The sequence below is a fragment of the Lactuca saligna genome, chromosome 7 (genome assembly GCF_052625555.1).
Source record: "Lactuca saligna cultivar CGN05327 chromosome 7, ASM5262555v1, whole genome shotgun sequence".
Classification (NCBI taxonomy): domain Eukaryota; kingdom Viridiplantae; phylum Streptophyta; class Magnoliopsida; order Asterales; family Asteraceae; genus Lactuca; species Lactuca saligna.
This window is the reverse complement of record NC_136423.1, coordinates 118803299-118822094: the sequence shown is the minus strand read 5'-3', so window position 1 is coordinate 118822094 and position 18796 is coordinate 118803299.

Genomic DNA, 18796 nt, shown 5'->3' with positions numbered 1-18796 from the left:
AATGAAGTTCCTCAGCCATAACGCCTCCTTTGCCGCTTCGCTAGCTGCAATATACTCTGATTCACAAGTAGAATCTGCCACTGTCTCTTGCTTGGAACTCTTCCAAGAAATTGCTCCTCCATTTAGGGTAAAGACCCAGCCCGACTGAGAGCGGAAGTTATCCCTATCAGTCTGGAAGCTAGCATCACTATACCCTACAACTCTCAAGTCATCACTCCCACCGAGGGTAAGGACCCAGTCCTTAGTCCTTCGTAGATACTTGAGAATATTCTTTACCGCATTCCAGTGTGCCTTGCCAGGGTTCCCCTGAAACCTGCTAACCATGCTCAAGGCAAAGGCTACATCAGGTCGAGTACACGTCATAGCATACATGATCGAACCTATAGCCGAAGCATAAGGTACTCGACTCATTTCTGCTATCTCAGCCTCAGTGTTAGGGCTTTGTGTCTTACTCAGTTTGGCGTTACTCTGGATGGGCAACTCTCCTTTCTTGGAGTCTTGCATTCTGAATCTCTTCAGAACCTTATCCAAGTAGGTACTTTGACTAAGTCCAATTAGTCTTTTACTCCGATCTCTCAAGATCCTTATTCCCAAAATATAGGCAGCTTCACCAAGGTCCTTCATAGCGAAACACTTTCCAAGCCAGGACTTTACTTCCTGCAGGGTTGGAATGTTGTTTCCTATGAGTAGTATGTCATCCACATACAATACCAAAAAGCTAACTATACTCCCACTAGCCTTGACATATACACAAGATTCATCTTCACTCCTAGAAAAGCCAAATTCCTTGACCTTTTCATCAAAGCAAAGATTCCATCTGCGAGGTGCTTGCTTTAATCCATAAATGGATTTCTCAAGCTTACACACTCTATTAGGGTACTCGTTGCTGACAAAACCCTCTGGCTGACTCATGTAAACATCTTCAGCCAACTTCCCATTAAGGAAAGCGGTTTTGACATCCATTTGCCAAATTTCATAGTCATGAAACGCGGCTATGGCTAACAGAACCCGAATAGACTTAATCTTGGCTACCGGAGAAAAGGTCTCATCATAATCCACTCCAGGAATTTGAGAGAAGCCCTTTGCAACCAGTCTAGCCTTATAAGTGTGTACTTTACCATCCATGTCGGTCTTCTTCTTGAAGACCCATTTGCACCCTACAGTCTTTCGACCTGGTACATTCTCAACCAAGTTCCAAACTTGATTGTCATACATGGATTGTATCTCGCTATCCATAGCCTCTTTCCATTTAGCAGACTCGGGGCCTGCCATGGCTTCCTCGTAGCTGTTAGGGTCATCTTGACTTACTAGTGTCTCATCACTAATAAGTGTCTCACCTTCTGCAGTAATATGGAATCCATAGTAATGCTCAGGTGCACTCCTAACTCTCGTGGAACGCCTCAGAGGTACAAATTCGTCAATTGGCTCAACAGGAGTTTCCTCCTCAAGTTGAGGGCTAGAGTTTAAAGTTCCTTCACCACTTGACTCTTGAATTTCTTCAAGATCAACTTGCCTCCCACTGTCTCCTTGGCTTATAAACTCTCTTTCTTGAAAGACTCCTCTTCTTGCTACAAAGACCACATTGTCACTAGGTCTGTAGAAGAGGTAACCAAAGGATTGCTGTGGGTAGCCGATGAAAATACACCTCTCGCTTCGGGGTTCGAGCTTATCATGAGTCTCGCGTCTCACGAAAGCCTCGCAGCCCCAAATCTTGATGTGGTCTAGTTTAGGTACTTTACCAGTCCACATCTCGTGAGGAGTTTTGGCAACTTTCTTTGTAGGGACTAGATTAAGGATATGGGCGGCAGTCTCTAAGGCATACCCCCAGAATGAGATTGGTAGCGAAGCTCGACTCATCATGGAACGAACCATGTCCAACAAGGTTCGATTACGCCTCTCAGCCACACCATTCAACTGCGGTGTCCTGGGAGGTGTCAATTGTGAGACAATCCCACATTCCTTTAGATAGTCGAGGAACTCTGAACTAAGATACTCACCACCTCGATCGGATCGAAGCATCTTAATGTTCCTGCCCAATTGATTCTCGACTTCCTGTTTAAATTCCTTAAACTTCTCGAAAGTCTCTGACTTATGCTTGATTAAGTAGACATATCCATATCTACTGTAATCATCAGTAAAAGTCAAATAATAACGATTAGCATCCCTTGTGGCATGTTTGAATGGTCCACACACATCCGTGTGTATAAGGTCCAACAAACCTTCACCCCTTTCACACGAGCCTGTGAAGGGTGACTTTGTCATTTTTCCAAGTAAGCATGATTCGCAACTATCATTTGACTTTAGGTCAAACGACTCCAAGACTCCATCTTTTTGGAGTTGGCCTATGCGTTTCTTGCTTATATGTCCAAGACGACAATGCCATAATGATGCTTTATCCAAGTTATTATTATTAGGAGAATCAATACACAAAACATTATTTCCTGAGTTATCTACAACAGATACAACTTCATACACACCATCACAAGGTAATGCTTTAAAATAAAGAACATTATTAAAGAAAGCATTAATCGAACCAACTTCATTATCAAATGAAAAGGTGATACCTTGTTTGTACAATGCATGAAAGGAAATAATATTTCTTGCCATTTCTGGCGAATAACAACATTTATTCAAATCTAAATTTAACCCCACTACTTAGCGATAAAGTATAAACTCCAATCTTGGTGACAGGTGTAACTTTCCTATTCCCCATGATTAAGTTTATTCTTCCTTGCTCCACATTCTCACTTCTTCCTAGTCCCTGCAAGTCACAACAAATATGAATACCGCAACCGGTATCAAGGACCCAAGATTTCGAATGGGGTGAGTTATTAGAAATAATAGTGTAAATACCTGCATGGTTGGGTTTGACTTTCCCATCTTTTACATCCTGCTGGTACTTTGGGCAGTTTCGCTTCCAATGAGCTTTTTCATGGCAATAGAAGCATTCAGCCTCTTTTGGGTTAGAAGAAGGAGTAATGAAACCTTTCTTGGTTCCACTTGAAGAAGATCCATCAAGGGTCCGAGCCTTGGTACCCTTCGATGATCTCTTTCTCTTCCTCCCTCGACTTTGCTCGATTGCCAAGACCGGAGTTGAGTCTGGAGTAGGAGTGATAGCAACCGACTTCCCCTTAAGACCTGTTTCTGCGGTCTTGAGGAGTCCCTGAAGTTTGCTGAGGGTGACCTCTTCCTTGTTCATGTGATATGTCATGCGGAATTGATCATAGCACGATGGTAGGGAGTGCAAAATGATATCTATTGCAAGCTCCTCAGGGAAGTTCACATTGAGCTTCAGCAAATGATCCACATACCTTTGCATTTTCTGCATGTGGCTCGTGACGGACTCTCCGTCCTTCATCATGGTTGTTATCATGGAGCAGATGACTTCGTACCTCTCTTGTCGTGCACTTTGATGGTATCTTTCCATCAAATCTTGGTGCATTTCATAAGGGTAGAAATCTTCATAAGACTTTTGGAGTTCAGCTGTCATGGTGGCCAACATGATGCAAGCCACCTTGGTTGCATCTCTTTCATGAGTATGAAAGTCAGCGATCTCCTGGGGAGTTGCAGTGGACTCGTTAATTTCCATAAGCTCCTTGTCAAGGACATATTCTTTGTCCTCGTAGCGGGTAATCATCCTGATGTTTCTGATCCACTTATTGAAGTTGGATCCATCAAAGGTGACTTTCCCACACAGACTCATAAGAGTAAAGGAGCCATTAGGATTCGAGCCAGAAGCATTATTTGAAGACATCTGAAAAAGAAGAACAAGTTTAGTTTAGATTTAAGAGAGTCCTTAATAAAACACCCAAATGTAATATTAAGGCTAGGATCCAATCACAATATAATATAACTTAGAAGAGGTATGCTATAATCTAAGCTATACCATATTTGAAAGGTAGGTGAATGACGATTCACCAATTTCCACCACTAAAACCGAAATATTAGATATTTAGTTTTTATTGGTTTTAGAAATTCCTAGATTCTTTGAGATCCAACGAACTTTTCAAAGGCATGTTTCAATCTCGGGAGTGCCCTCCAGGTTTTGTGACTGGGATGCCGAGGATCACAAAACGAGGTGTGAAGTAACCATGCAAATCACTTGGTACCCTTAAAGTTTATCACTCAATCGATGTGCCGGTAAACCACACACGCTCCACCGATACTATAATAAACCTTAAGTCACCCTTTACCTACCTTGTTAAGTCCAAGTTAGTGTGCCGGTTAACCACACACGCTCCACCAACGACTTAGACAAAGTGTAAAGTGTAATTTCATGGATTAGCACCTTATTCACATTGTTTCCTAAAGTAACTAAGATTGGGAATTTAATAAACATTTAGTTACTTTATTATATTCATCATACTTTGAATGAGAATTTATAAGTCCTTGTCTTACCCGTTCGGCTAACAACCCTCCACCAGTCAAGCAAGCGGTGGGTGAGAATATTCACCCATTAAGTCACCATTTTATAGGCAACAACCTTATACCCACCTTATAGACCGGCTTCGTGAATGAGGCGTACTAGCGGTAAGACGAATTTATTCTTATACATATATATATATAATTATTAAATCATCATAATATAAGTATAAGGGTTGAATTTTAACTTTTAAAATTCTAGGGGTTGGAACTTAAAGTTTTAACTTAACTTTAATTGTTCCAAAACTTGAGGGCAAGTTTTGTAACTTTCAAAACTTTTCATTTCTTGTAACTTATGAGTTTAATAGAGTAATAAAAATGAAGACTCTTCATTTTTCTAACTCTTGTGTTTTCTTAATGGTTTTAACTCAAGTGTGACTCTTGGTTTTCCATAACTTAAGGATAAGTTATGGACTCCATTAAAACACATTATGATCAAGAATTAAACTACCAAATAGGTTACAAATAATTCCTATGATCATCTAAAACATCATAAGAACAAGAACATGAATATGAACACAATCAAAAATTACAAAAAACTTTGTAATTTTGATAACTAGTTGTTGTAAATGAATTAGCAAAGACATTACACCACAAAAAACAAGTTTTCAATTACCAAAACAGTTTAGGGTAATGTTTCTAATTCATTTTCCAGCAACTGAATCGAAAATCTGCACTCAGTCGACCCTACTCGCCGAGTGCATAAACTGACTCGCCGAGTTGGTTGAAGATACTCATGGACTCGACGAGTCCCCCCTATAGACTCGACGAGTCCATTCGCAGATAGCAAAATTTCCGATTCTGTTTTCAACTTTTAAGCACAAATAAGAACAAACAAGCCTAGGCTCTGATACCACTGATGGGTTTTGAGCATTCTAACACTTCCTAAGTGTACATGCAACCCTAATAACCTTGGATCTATGTTTGTCTAATTGTCATGCAAAGTTGAATTCCAAGGTTATATTCCTATCTAGCATACATGGGGAACAATTTTAACATAAAGTATAGATAGAATAACTTACCTTGTTGTTGCTTGTGTTCCTTGAAACCTTGTGAGCCTAGCACCCCAAGTGTGATGCCTCAAATGCTTCACACAACACCAAATGCTCTTGGAAGAACTTATGAGAGAATACACACTCTTCAAAATCGGCCAAGCCCTCTTGTTTCTTAGTGTAGCCGATTTTGGGTGGAGAATATGTTACTTATATAGTGTTGACACATCTAGGGTTAAACCCTAATGTGTCATGACTCTTCATTTCCATGACCCATGGGTTTGTAACTCCCATGGAGCATCCATGGAGCATCCTATGGGTGGAACCCAACTTGATAGTCCATGGAGCCTTTTAGCCCACTATACAAGATATGGATGATTTACATAATCAACCCATATATTTAATTAGTTATCTTTTGATCACTTAATTAATTCTAAATTAATTCTTGATCAAACTAATCAAATAATATTATTAATATATTAGAACTTATAATATATTAATAATCTCTAAGTGTTATTTCTCTCATTTAGTCTATCCAATTGCATGGTGCCATGCAACCCAAATGGACCATGCCGGGTCGGGTCAAGTACATACCAGAAATAGTTATGGACTTAGACACCTTATCCAACAGTCAAAATCCCAAAAGCTATCATTCTTGGACCATAAACCATCATAAAAGAGGAAGGAGGAGATCTAATGAACTAATGGCCAAGATATAAACTTGATTACCAAAAAATGATGGAAGTGAGGTGATGTGGTCAGATCTACTAGCTTCTTCTTGTTTCCCCAAGCTCCTCATTATTCCTTAAGCTTCAAAGAACTGAAGAACACTTAATAATGGTTCATTGTAGCATTAGGGTTAAAGATCTAGGGTTTGGACAATAGAGACTAGAAATAGAGCTGAAATAAAGGGATTAAGATGCTTAAATAGGGTACAAAAACCCGGATTTAGGGTTTCCCACACCCATACCAACTCGTCGAGTAGGTCCTTCATCCCGCGTCATAATCTTGCTTCTACTCGTCGAGTTATCCTCCTTGGACTAGAAGAGTAGACCTTCCTGACTTGGGGGTTTTCTTTCCTTATTTAGCCTTCTAGATTCCATGTGTTACATGTAGAGTGTTTATGTGTTCCATTTTAGTATATTAAAGATACAAGCGTTTAAACGTTTTTGTCGTAAAGTCATAATTATGGATGATATGCATTTTAAAGGGGATTTTAAGGGAACCATATTGCATACAATAGCTATGTATGGGAACAACCATATAGTGTCCCTTTCACACGGAATATGTAAAAAAAGAGTGTTCTTACTTGGAAATGGTTTATTGAAAAGCTGTATGAATGCACTGGTGATTGTCAAGATTTGACCTTTGTAACTGATAGGGCCGATGCAATTCGGGTTAGCATTGAAAATGTTTTCCCATACGCTCATCATGGCGTGTGTGCTTTTCATATACTAGGAAACATAGTACATCGGTTTGGGAAAAAGGATAAAACAAAAGTCTTGTTTTGGGAGGCTTGTGAGAGCTTACAAAAGAAATGTATTTGATTATTTGTAGTATAGATTTAGTTCTACTACGCCACAAGTATTGGCGTACCTAAGTGAAATTCCACATGCTAAATGGACTAGAGCATATTCCCCATCGAAATGGTATGATTACATGACCTCAAACAATGTAGAGTGCATGACTGCTTTATCTGTAGATGCAAGCAAGATGCCTATAATACCCCTTCTTGATTTCTTCCATCGTCTTTTACAGGAATGGTGTAACAAGCATCGCATCGATGGAGGTATGACTTTAATTTGGACTTTAATTATGTCGATTAATAAGTTAATTATATATATCTTCTTTACAGGGAAACGTTCAACAGTGCTAATGGAGTGGGCTGAAAAAGTAGTTAGCAAAAGTGAAGAGTGTGCGACAGGATTGTCCGTTTCAGGTGTTTTTAATGCAATATATCAAGTGCATGATTTCAAACATGGTGGCATAGTTGACTTGAGGCAAGAGACTTGTACATGCAAGTATTAGTAAGGAACTGTTTTGCCTTGTGGTCATGTCATAATGGTCTTAAAGCACTTGAAAAAAATGAACCTTAGACATCTGGCTATAGACACTTAGAAAATGAAAAGTACTAAAGTACGTATGAGGAGGTGGTTTACCCCCTTCCAGAACCGTGTGATTGGGTGACCCTGCTAAGATGATGGTTGTTAAACAACCGATAATGAATAGATGTCAAGCTGTTAGACCGAAAAACAAAAATTGTATCCCATCACAAGGTGAGGAACCTATAGTAAGAAGGTGTAGTAGATGTGATAGTACAACACATAATGCAGCGACTTGTCCGACACTGGTCCCAATGACGCAAAAGAAGCCTAGAAAAAGTAGCACGGTGTCAAGTAGTAAGACAGAAGGGAAAGGGACACAAGGGACACAATGGACTCACAAGACGCTAGAGACGCACGTGACGCAAGAGATGCGCAGGACGCGCATGACGCAAAGAGAAGACTATTGTTCAACGTTTGATTTGAATGATTGATGTTGTATTTATAATTAAGTATGCTATGTTTTGGAAGACAATGATTGTGTACTTTGAAATGGTGTGGTTACTTTAAAGATTATGGGTAATATTATGATTATATTAGTGCATCATTACTATTAGATTAATAACTAAAACTCGAAGATAATACATATAACAAACCAAAAACACATAATAAACATACAACAATAGTAATTAACTTAATGGAATTGCAATGGATACTTATCTTTCTCCATTTCTACATAGTCGTCCCTAATTCTTATTTTATCTTCAAACGGTCGTTTTGCCGCCCAATATCTATCATTTATGCATCCTTCTCAGCAAGGCATTTTCAGTCATTTTGATAGTCTTCTTAGTCTTTTTTTTCATTCCTCATGATCTTTGATTTTTTTTATTAATATGCATCCTTTCCTCAGCCTCTTTGCACTCTGCCGCAATGAGGTCACGACGTTCAGTGAGAGCCCAAGATGATTCTTTATCTTTTCTTTAATGTTCTTCAGCCCATTGTAATTGTTGCAAATTATCATCAGACATATACAACTCTCTCATGTTTGGTGATGGGGCAAGAAAATGGTAGATCGGATCACAATAGTAATAATCAAGTTCATTGCATGAGCAAACATATAAATTTGAAGATGAAGTCATATTAAAGTTCAAAATAAATTATAACTCTTTACCAAAAATTCAACGATCATCCATGACAATATATAGACCCTTCCACTTCGCAGAGAGCTGTTTGTCAGTCCACATAGCTGTTTGTCAATTCGTTGTCATCCATACATTACAATTATTTAATAAAAGGTAAACATTAGTATTAAAAAGGTAAGCATTATTTATTAAAAACTAAACAATGCCAATGTACCAAAACTAAGGTTATCAAAGAATTGAATACAAATTAATATTCATTGTGATTCATACATTACAATTCAAGGAAATTGTCCTGGAGGTAAGATGACAACACTTTCAACTGGTATTTCCCAATGCATAAGGATTGGAATAGTATTCACCGTCTCCGTTTGAAAACCATTTCGATACACCGCGGTAGTTAACGTTAAATTTACCATTTGTTGGATTTCTTCAATTTCAAGCCTTTGTAGTGATGTTATAGCATGATCACAAGGTATAGCACATTTTTTCCATTTGACAGTCCGCATAACTGATTTGGCAGTCCGGGTAGCTGACTTGTTAGTCGTGTAACTCATTTGACAGTCTGCGTAACTGACTTGATAGTCCGTGTAACTGACTTGTATTTCCGTGTAACTGAGTTATCAGTCCACGTAACTGACTTGGCAGTCCGCGTAACTGACTTGTATGTCCGCGTAACTGAGTTATCAGTCCACGTAACCTATCTTGTTATATAATAAAGCTTGTATCCATATGAAATTCACATCTTTTACTCACAAAAGGGATCCTTTCACAAAATGGCATCTAATATACCAACTTCTTCGAATGCAACAAATCCATCAAATGGTACATCTCCATGGACGACAACATAGGTGTTGGCCCTAACACTATGTTGGATTACCATTTACGAGGTTCTACCAGTAATGGCTCCCTCTTATTGCCTTGTTGGTGATGAATGGTCCCGTCTAATAGCTTTGTTCAACCATGAGGTGGGACAAGGACAAGAACGGCTAAAACCCGATATTGTTAGTAAATGGATGTATTTAAAGAATAAAGTCACATGGTTCAATTGATGTTAGAATTATGAGAAGATGTGACACTCTCATGCAGACGATGAAGAACTTCTTAAAGACATGAACGGATATTACCTGTGTGAGTTTGATGGAAATGATTTCGAGTATACGGACGTTTGGAATCTCGTTAAAAATAAACCTTTTTTCATGTAGAAGAATCTTTTATTTGTAATGTTTTTTGTAATGTTTGTCATTTGTACATCTTATTTGTAATGTTTATTTTTCTGTTTTTTTATGTTATTTGTAATGTTTTTTTTGTTTGAATGTATCGTAATATTTGTTGGTGCATTATGTTTCAAAAAATAAAGGATAAATATCATAATAAAAATACAAATAAAAACTCAACCATATTACATATAAATAAAGCAATATGAAACATCCCAATTTTCAAAACTAAAATTTTTCTTTGTTAACCATATTACTTATAAAATAGCTACTTAAAAACATCGTCGTCATCATTCCAATTCATACAACCATGATCACTTGTCCCAAAAATCGTCTCATTAAAATAGTAATAATGTTAGAGTACAATCCCATGGATCTCAAAATGCGGAATCATGTGTGTGTGATGCGCTGCTACCTTGCCAGCTCATTCCCCTTCGACGAAGACGTACCTAAAACCAAAACTGAAAACCATAAGCACAAAGCTTAGTGAGTTCCCCCATCATACCACATACCATACATAACACATACTGCCAGGCGTATCTGGGTGCCCGACCTACCCTGCTGAGCATACCGAGGTGCTCAACCTACCCTTGCTAGGCATACCGGGGTGCCTAACCTACCCCTATCAGACATATCGGGGTGTCCAACCTACCCCAACGGTTTATCTCAACCGGTTATGGAGACTATTTTACCCCTACTACTACCATATAAAAGCATAACATAATCATATTGTCAGACATACTAGGGTGTCCGACCTACCTATTGGTCGTATCGACCGAATATGGGGACTATTCCCCCTACTACCACTATCACATAACATCATATCATACTAGCACATAAAAAATAATAGATAGTGGAAAACCAGACAATTATCACAGAGACAATCACATAAACTATAATCAAATACTAGTGGGTCGACATTGGTGCCTTCAACCCACTTCTACTGGAAGGTAACTCACCTCGATGTCGTAAAGTGTCTGAACTCTCCTGGCTGTCGGAATCAACCCCTCTCAGGTCCTTCACATAACAATCTTCCTTAATTACCATTTCCTATTCAACTCGGGTCAAAGTCGAATTCAAGGTCAACACTTGGTCAAAGTCAACTCTAGGTCAAAGTCAACATCTAGTTGACTCAACTCGCCGAGTTGGCCCCACAACTCATCGAGCTCCGAAATTGTGAAAACGCTAAGACTTCGACCTTACTCGCCGAGCCCTACGATAAATTTCCGAGTTCTCTTTTAAACAAAGTCAGTACCTTCTACGATCTAACTTGTAGAGTTCATCCTTGAACTCATCGAGTTCATCTTCATACGGTTGGGATATTGCCTTGAACTCGTCGAGTATGTTGACCTTCAGGATCATTACAAACCCAGATGGCTGATTCTTGTTCTGACTTAACACACCACTCGATATCAGAAGGGTTTGGGGAAAAATACAACTCGACTCGCTAAGTCCCATAAGAGACTCGCCGAGTCCCTCTATGTCCAAAACTATTCAGTCGATTTCAGATGGTATAAAAGCACCCAAAACACATATCTGACCTCCTAGGGTCCATATTACACATAAAACTACGATCTTCACGGTCATGCATGGGGTTTTTGGCTCAAAAGGCTCTAAAATGAGGTTTATATGATGCATGGGACTCCTATGGCCATAAAGTTGGCACCTTTATGCCATGGGAACCCCCAATGGTTCCATATATGAGGTTAACACTCAACATTATGCTTTAAACTCGAAAGTGGCTTAGAAATACCCCAAAAATGGCAAGATTCAAGCCTTAAATAAGATTTAATAAATGAGAAGTCAAGGTTGAAGCTTTTTACCTCAATCAAGCTGGAAATGCAACCAAGACTCTAGATCTACTTGCTTCTTTAAAAACCCCTAAGCTTTCATTTCTTTCTTCAAGCTTCAAATAACTTTAAACACACAAAATGGCTTAATAACACTCAAAAATATTTAGGGTTTCGAGTTATGGCTTTTCTGGACTATGAGAGACGATGGAGGTTGAAATGGGACAATATAATGTGTTTAAACAGGGTACGAACCCTAAATATTTGGGTTTCACCCAGGCAGTCCTACTCACCAGGTCGGGCTCTCAGACTCATCGAGTAGGTTACTTAAAACCCGCATCCAAGACTCTAGTCTACTCGATGATTTGGGCTTCCAACTCGCCAAGTCCTAGTGTAAACATGCAGTTACTTTAATTTAAATACGTACCAGGAACCGGGTGTTACAAATCTCCCCCACTTATTTTAGACTTCATCCTTGAAGTTTGCTGCTGAATCCAGAAAAATCTCAAGGTAGTGCTCTCTTATCTCATCCTCCGATTCCCAAGTCCATTCTGAGCCCTTGCGGTGCTGCCATTGCACCTTTACCAGCTCTACTTTCTTGTTCCTCAAATCATTCAACTTCCTCTCAAGGATAGCTACTAGACGCTCGATGTAGTTCAGGCTGTCATCTACCTAAATGTCTTTTAGAGGCACCACCGCTGAATCGTCTACAAGGTACTTCTGCACTTGGGAGACATCAAAGTACTGTGAATCTGACTAAGTTCGGCTGGAAGATCCAACCTATATGCCACCTTGCCCACCCGGGCTGCAACCATGAAGGGACCGATGTATTTGGGGCCTAATTATCTGCGCTTCCTGAATCGGATGACACATTTCTAAGGTGACACCTTCAGGAGGACCATATCCCCGACCTGGAACTCCAGGTCCGAACGATGCTTGTCGGCATAACTTTTCTGCCGACTCTGAGCATTCCGAAGCTTGCTCCGAACCTGTTGAATCATCTCCGTCATCTTGAGCACCACTTTGGTGCTCTTCATGACCCTCTATCCAACCTTACCCCAGCATATCGGGGTCCTACACTTACTCTCATATAACATCTCGAAAGGAGGATGGTCAATACTCGTGTGGTAGCTATTGTTGTAGGAAAACTATGCCAGTGGAAGGTAGGTATCCCAGCTACCACCAAAGTCTAGAACACAAGCCCACAACATATCCTCCAATGTCTGAATGGTCTGCTCGCTCTGACCATCCGTCTGTGGGAGAAAATCAGTGCTAAAATGCAGACGAGTACCCAACTCATTGTGAAACTTCTTCCAGAATCTGGAAGTGAACCGCATGTCTCTGTCAGAAATCGTGGAGACTGGAACTCCATGCCGGGCTACTACCTCCCGAATGTATATGTCGGCCAGCTTCTCGACCGAAATACTCTCTTGGATCGGTATGAAATGGGCTCTCTTGGTCAACCGATTCACGATGACCCATATCGAATCCATTTCCCGTGAGGTCCTGGGAAGCATCGTGCTGAAATCCATAGTAATATCTTCCCATTTCCACATATGGATATTCAATGGTTTCATCTTACCGTGAGGCCGCTGGTGCTCTGCTTTGACCTTTTTGTAGGTCAGGCACCTCTCGACGTACCAGGCTACATCATGTTTCATGTAGGGCCACCAGTAATCAGGACGAAGATCTCTGTACATCTTCGTCGCCCCGGGATGGATGGAAAACTTGGATTTGTGGGCCTCATCCATCAAAATTTGTTGCACTCCGCCCAAGTACGACACCCAGACCATCCCGTACAGGGTCAGCAACCCATGGCTGTCATAGTGAAACGAGGCTACCTGGCCTATAATCCACTCGCACTTCCGGTGCTCGTCATTCAATCCCTCGACCTGCGCCTTTCGGATTTGCTCCAACAGCGGAGTCACTACCGTCATCCTCAAGTAAATGTCTCGGATCAAGGCTGTCTTGCGACTAAGCGCATCGGCCACAACGTTGGCCTTCCCCAGGTGGTAGAGGATCTCACAATCGTAATCTTTCACCACATCTAGCCACTAACGTTGTCTCATGTTCAGATTCGGCTGATCCATGAGATACCTCAAACTCTTGTTGTCACACCCCCGAACCAGACGGCGGAAACGTCTGAGGGCTATTGTGACTTAATTGAATACCATCACAATGAATATACATGAAACATAACATCATACAATACCAAGCATTGGAATATTACAACAGGTAGCGTTTACATTCAGTACATTGATCCATAATATTACATGCTCAAAAGTAAATTGTTCGGTACTAATTAAGACAACAGCAAGACGTTACTGAGTACATTTTTTCCTTTTAGATTTACCTGTTACCTGAGAATACAAGTGTTTTGAAAAACGTCAACATATGAAATGTTGGTGAGTTCATAAGTAATGTTTGAAATATAGTGGTTTGTATTGCTTTGAAAATCACCAGAAAATCCGATATTTTCTGAAAAGAACTTAGTATAAAAAGTGTGAAGATCCGTAAGTATGCTTGTTTGTTTCTATAAATGTAAAAGTACAGTTTGTAAAACTCAGTATGTAACTCGTAGGTGTATTAATTGAAAACCCTAAGAAAACCCGATGTTTTCCTAATACTTTGCATCAAATGATTTATGTCTTGTTATTTCATTACGACAGGTGTATTTGTTGAGTCCCGGTGACGTTGGATTAATTATGGATTGTGAATTGTTATAAACACACATTAATGAAAATGACTAGTTTACAACCATACAAACTATCCCTTAGGCGTCGCTCGCACTATTCACTTAATCCAAACACCCGGACTTCGTGTAGCCCCACAACCAAGGAGGAAAAGAGGGTGCGAAGCCCCGATATTTTCTGTAAGTCATTCAGGCTATCGTGAATGCGAAGGGCCCTTAGCCCGACTCGCATTTGGTGAATTCTCGACTTTACTAGCAGCACCAGAGGGCCCTTGGGGTCCAACAGCACAAAGTCTGTAAAAGTCCTTTTACACGAAATTAGGTCATATAAGACCCAACTACATGTAAGCGAGTTTCCTTCGGGCCTAAAGATCATGTCATTGGGCTAGCTAGGCCCGACAAACACGATTTGAAACTTTTGGGCCCAAAGACGGTGTATCGACGTCTGGTGTATTCTCACGTGTGTATTGACTTCCCGAAATTTCCGTGTGTGTATTGAAGTTTCGTCGTGTTAGTAATTTTGGATTCATTATTGATTCGAGACCGAATCAATTCGCTTGGATACGATTTTTGGTGTTGAAGGTGTATTATAACTTGCCGATAGTCGAGGTGCTAGTATTTCATTTTAGTCCTCAAACCATTTTTTGGATAATTTACACATTTAACCCTTTGTATAGAATAAATTTCTATTTTAGTCCTCAAACCATTTTTCTTGACACTTTAGTATCAAAACTTGTAGAAAAGTTATTTTTCAGCTCAAAGTTATTTGAAAAACAGTTTTAGTCCACCAAATGAAATTTTTCTCGGCTGAAACCCTTATGTTCGCAGTTTTTACACTTTTGGCCCAAAATAGAAATTTTTTGCATTTTTGGTCCCTTTTAAATATGAAAAGCATTTTTAACCCTTGAAATGGACTTGGAGCATTAGTAGTCCCCTGATTTATAGAAAATAATAGTTTCAGCCCCTCTAATTTGAAAATCTCGCGTATTGGACTTTATTGGGCCGAAAAATTCATTTTTGGCCCATTATGCTTAAAAATTTCACATTTAATCCTTCAAAGAGAATATTTACAGAAAAATACCTTATTGAAACTGTTTTGACTCATTTCATCCATCAGAATTTGTATTTTGTCATTTTGGGCCCTTTAACCTTATATTTTTAACATTTTGAGTCTAAAAATGGGATTTTTAGCCCAATGAGTTCATATTAACCAACTTGGTTATTTTTCTAAAAATGATTTGTGTGTAATAATATGTTTAACATTTTTTTCATACATCCTAATGCAAATCTCGATTTTTAAGGACTTTTTGACTAGTTTCAACACCATAATCACATAAGAACATGTAAACAAACATAGAAATCATACAAAGCATACATATACTCATAGATCTACACATTTGCTTGTATTCCCCCCCTCCCACAAAACTTATAAAAACCGAAAAATAGGGGGTATGAAGCTCACCTTTGGGTGTGGTTTCGGTTTTGGAGGAGAATGGAAGAAATTTGATGTTGTTTTCGGCCCTAGCAACTTCTTGAGGAGATTTTCGGACTTAGATGGTTCTAGGGAGTTAGACCATAAATTTTTATGAGTTAAGATGAGAGGTTTGATAAATCAAGGAACCTAGATCATAGATTTAAGTATAAACTTACCTTGGATGGTAGTCCTTGTGAAAAATCTCCTTGGAATGACCTTAAATCTCGAAAATTTAGAAGAAGGAGGGAGGAGATGTTCTTCAAAACTTAGAGAGGATGAAATGAATTTTTGTGAGTGTATGTGTGTGTGTTCGGCCGAGAATGAGAGAGAGGGAGAAGAAGAGAGATCTTGAAGTGATGTATGCATGGATATATGGGACAAGATGCATGGAAGACCCTTGAATAATTGTGAGGTGGCAACAAAGGTCAACTCTTCCTTTTCTTTGGGCTTGGGCCGAGATTGGAGAGGGAAGAAGAGATTTTTGGGCTTTATTGCCTCTAAGCCCATATAGGAGTTAAGTTGAATGATTGTTGGTCCTATAAAATATAAGTGAGATTTTTATACTTTGTTAGGCTAGTTTAGGTTAATTATGGTTCATAGTATTTAATTTATTTCATTCTAGGCCCAATATGGCCCAAAATGTTGAAATATATGAATGTGGATCCAATTAGAGCCCATTTATAGGTTCTAATCCAATGATACTCAAATTGGAAGCTTATTGGTCCATTGAGTCCAATAAGGAAGTCCTAGCCCAAAATGGACCTAACAAGAACTTCTAGGGTTTCCAATTGCTTGTTGACTATTTGTAGTACTTGTATGGTGTATTGGATTGAAGTTTTGTTGCCATAGAGTAAGCATCATACATGCTCTTAAGTTTTTGATTCTACATTTTACTTGAGTGTAGTGATTACAAGACACAAAATTTCTAGTTGTGACACTTGTGGTCTATGTAAATGGTACATCGGACCCCATATAGGTAGTGTCGCAAAATCTTGAGGCCAAAGACAACCGCCCCCAACTCCAGATCATCCGTCGGGTAGTTCACCTCGTGAGGCTTCAGCTGCCTCAAGGCGTAGGTGGTGGTTGTCGAGGCCAACAAGATTAATAACCCCAAATATTACACACTAAAATAGTGTATAGTGGTAAACGGATCGTATCCACGGAGATTGGTTCAATTTGCTACTTCTATGATAATCTTGGTGTACAAACACTTGTAAAACTAAAATAAAATAAAATTGGGGGATTTTGATCTTTTAAGATGTTTAAAATAAAACTAGAATTACATTAACATTTAAAAACACAATTCAACAATAGAAAAAGTTTGATGTAAAATGAATAAGATAAAGATGGTTGACTTTAGACTTTCATTACTTGAACATTTGGTTAAATAATCATGAGAATACCAAGGTGCAATACTTGTGTTTATAATCTAATTTGGCTATAGAAATTTATAAGCATAACTTGCCTCAACTCTTCTTTTGTGTTAAAATGACTAGAGAAGCTCATAGCACATTTCCTAAATCAAAGTCACAAAACTAATGAAGCATGTAATTTTGTGAAAATCAATTAGCATTGGGTTTTAAGAGTCACCAAATCCAAAGAGTGATCTATTGCTTTCATTACCACTATGGAGAAAATACTTTCTTAGTCAAAATGAAATGAAAACAAACATTTAAACTAATTGTTGCTTGTTAAATTGAAAACCCATTACTTAGTCAAGAATTTAACCAACAAAGATAACATTCATATATCAATATTTATGATTAGAGATATATAAACATGAAGGAAGTTTTCATAGAAAATATAATCATAAATATTCAACACAAGTTCATGGAGTTCTTCAAAATAACCAAAATATTCAAGCAATTACGTCCAAGTCAACCAAATGAAAATCTAGCCAAGCATGGGTAAGATTAAACAAAACAAAAGGGATTAGAGATACCAAACATTGTCTTAGATGCAAGATGAAAGGAAATTACACTAATCTTCCAAATATTCTTCAAATCTTCCCAAAGCTCTTAGAGAGAAAAAGTGGAATGTGTTCTTCAAGTTGCCCCCTCAGTGAGCCTCTAATCTCCAGCTAAAGAGAGCTAATTTCCGGATTCAAAAAGATACCAAAAGCTACCCACCAAACTTCCACAAATAGAGTCAACAAGTCAAAACCCGGAAACAACTCAGCACAATTCACACGGACCGCGTATGGACCCACGCGGACCGCGTGGGTTACGCTGAATGTGAAACTTCGGCCATTTAACATGCATTTAAGCCCAATCTTCATTTCTTCAACTTTAGCCCATAATCATAAATCTTTAAGACCCATTTTCCATTCCAAAGCCTTCTAATGATTGACCCAATACTCCTCACATTTCTTGTAGCTCGATTCCGCGCCGTCTCATCATCATCTTCGCCCATAAATTAGATCCAAATTGATTTCTTCTTTTACGCAAGCACCTAGCCCAATCGCACCACTTCAAGTTCGCAAGCAAATCACATGCCTCCATGAGTCCCGCATCCTTCTAAGCCTCCAATAACAAATAGTCTTCGGAAAATCCTGCAATTAAGCTCAAAAGACTAGAAAGCACCCGGTGAAGGAGAAAAATGACAAAAAGAGAAAATATGCATGAAGATCGACTAAAATAAGATGCAATGTGCTAAAAAAACTATAAAAAAAAAAGTAAATAAAATGAAGCTATCAAATCACCCCAAGCTTAAACCTTACTTGTCCTCAAGTAAGACAAGACTAAAATGAACTCGGGATGAACTATCCTAAGGAAAATAAAAAGAATGGATAGAACCGCGGAACCTGTTCGACGTTAGTCAACATGGTCAGAATTGATTTCGCTGCTATCTCACAACTTTTTCATCCGATGACAATGGAGCCATAAACCACAACCAGGACAAGTCCTTTAGGTGAGTAAGGATGGATGAGCAGTCGCAGCCTCAATGGAACATGCATACAATGAAGAACATCTGTAGTAAGGAGAAAGCAACTGGATGGGCTCGGGTGGAGCTCTTCTTTAAGTGCACA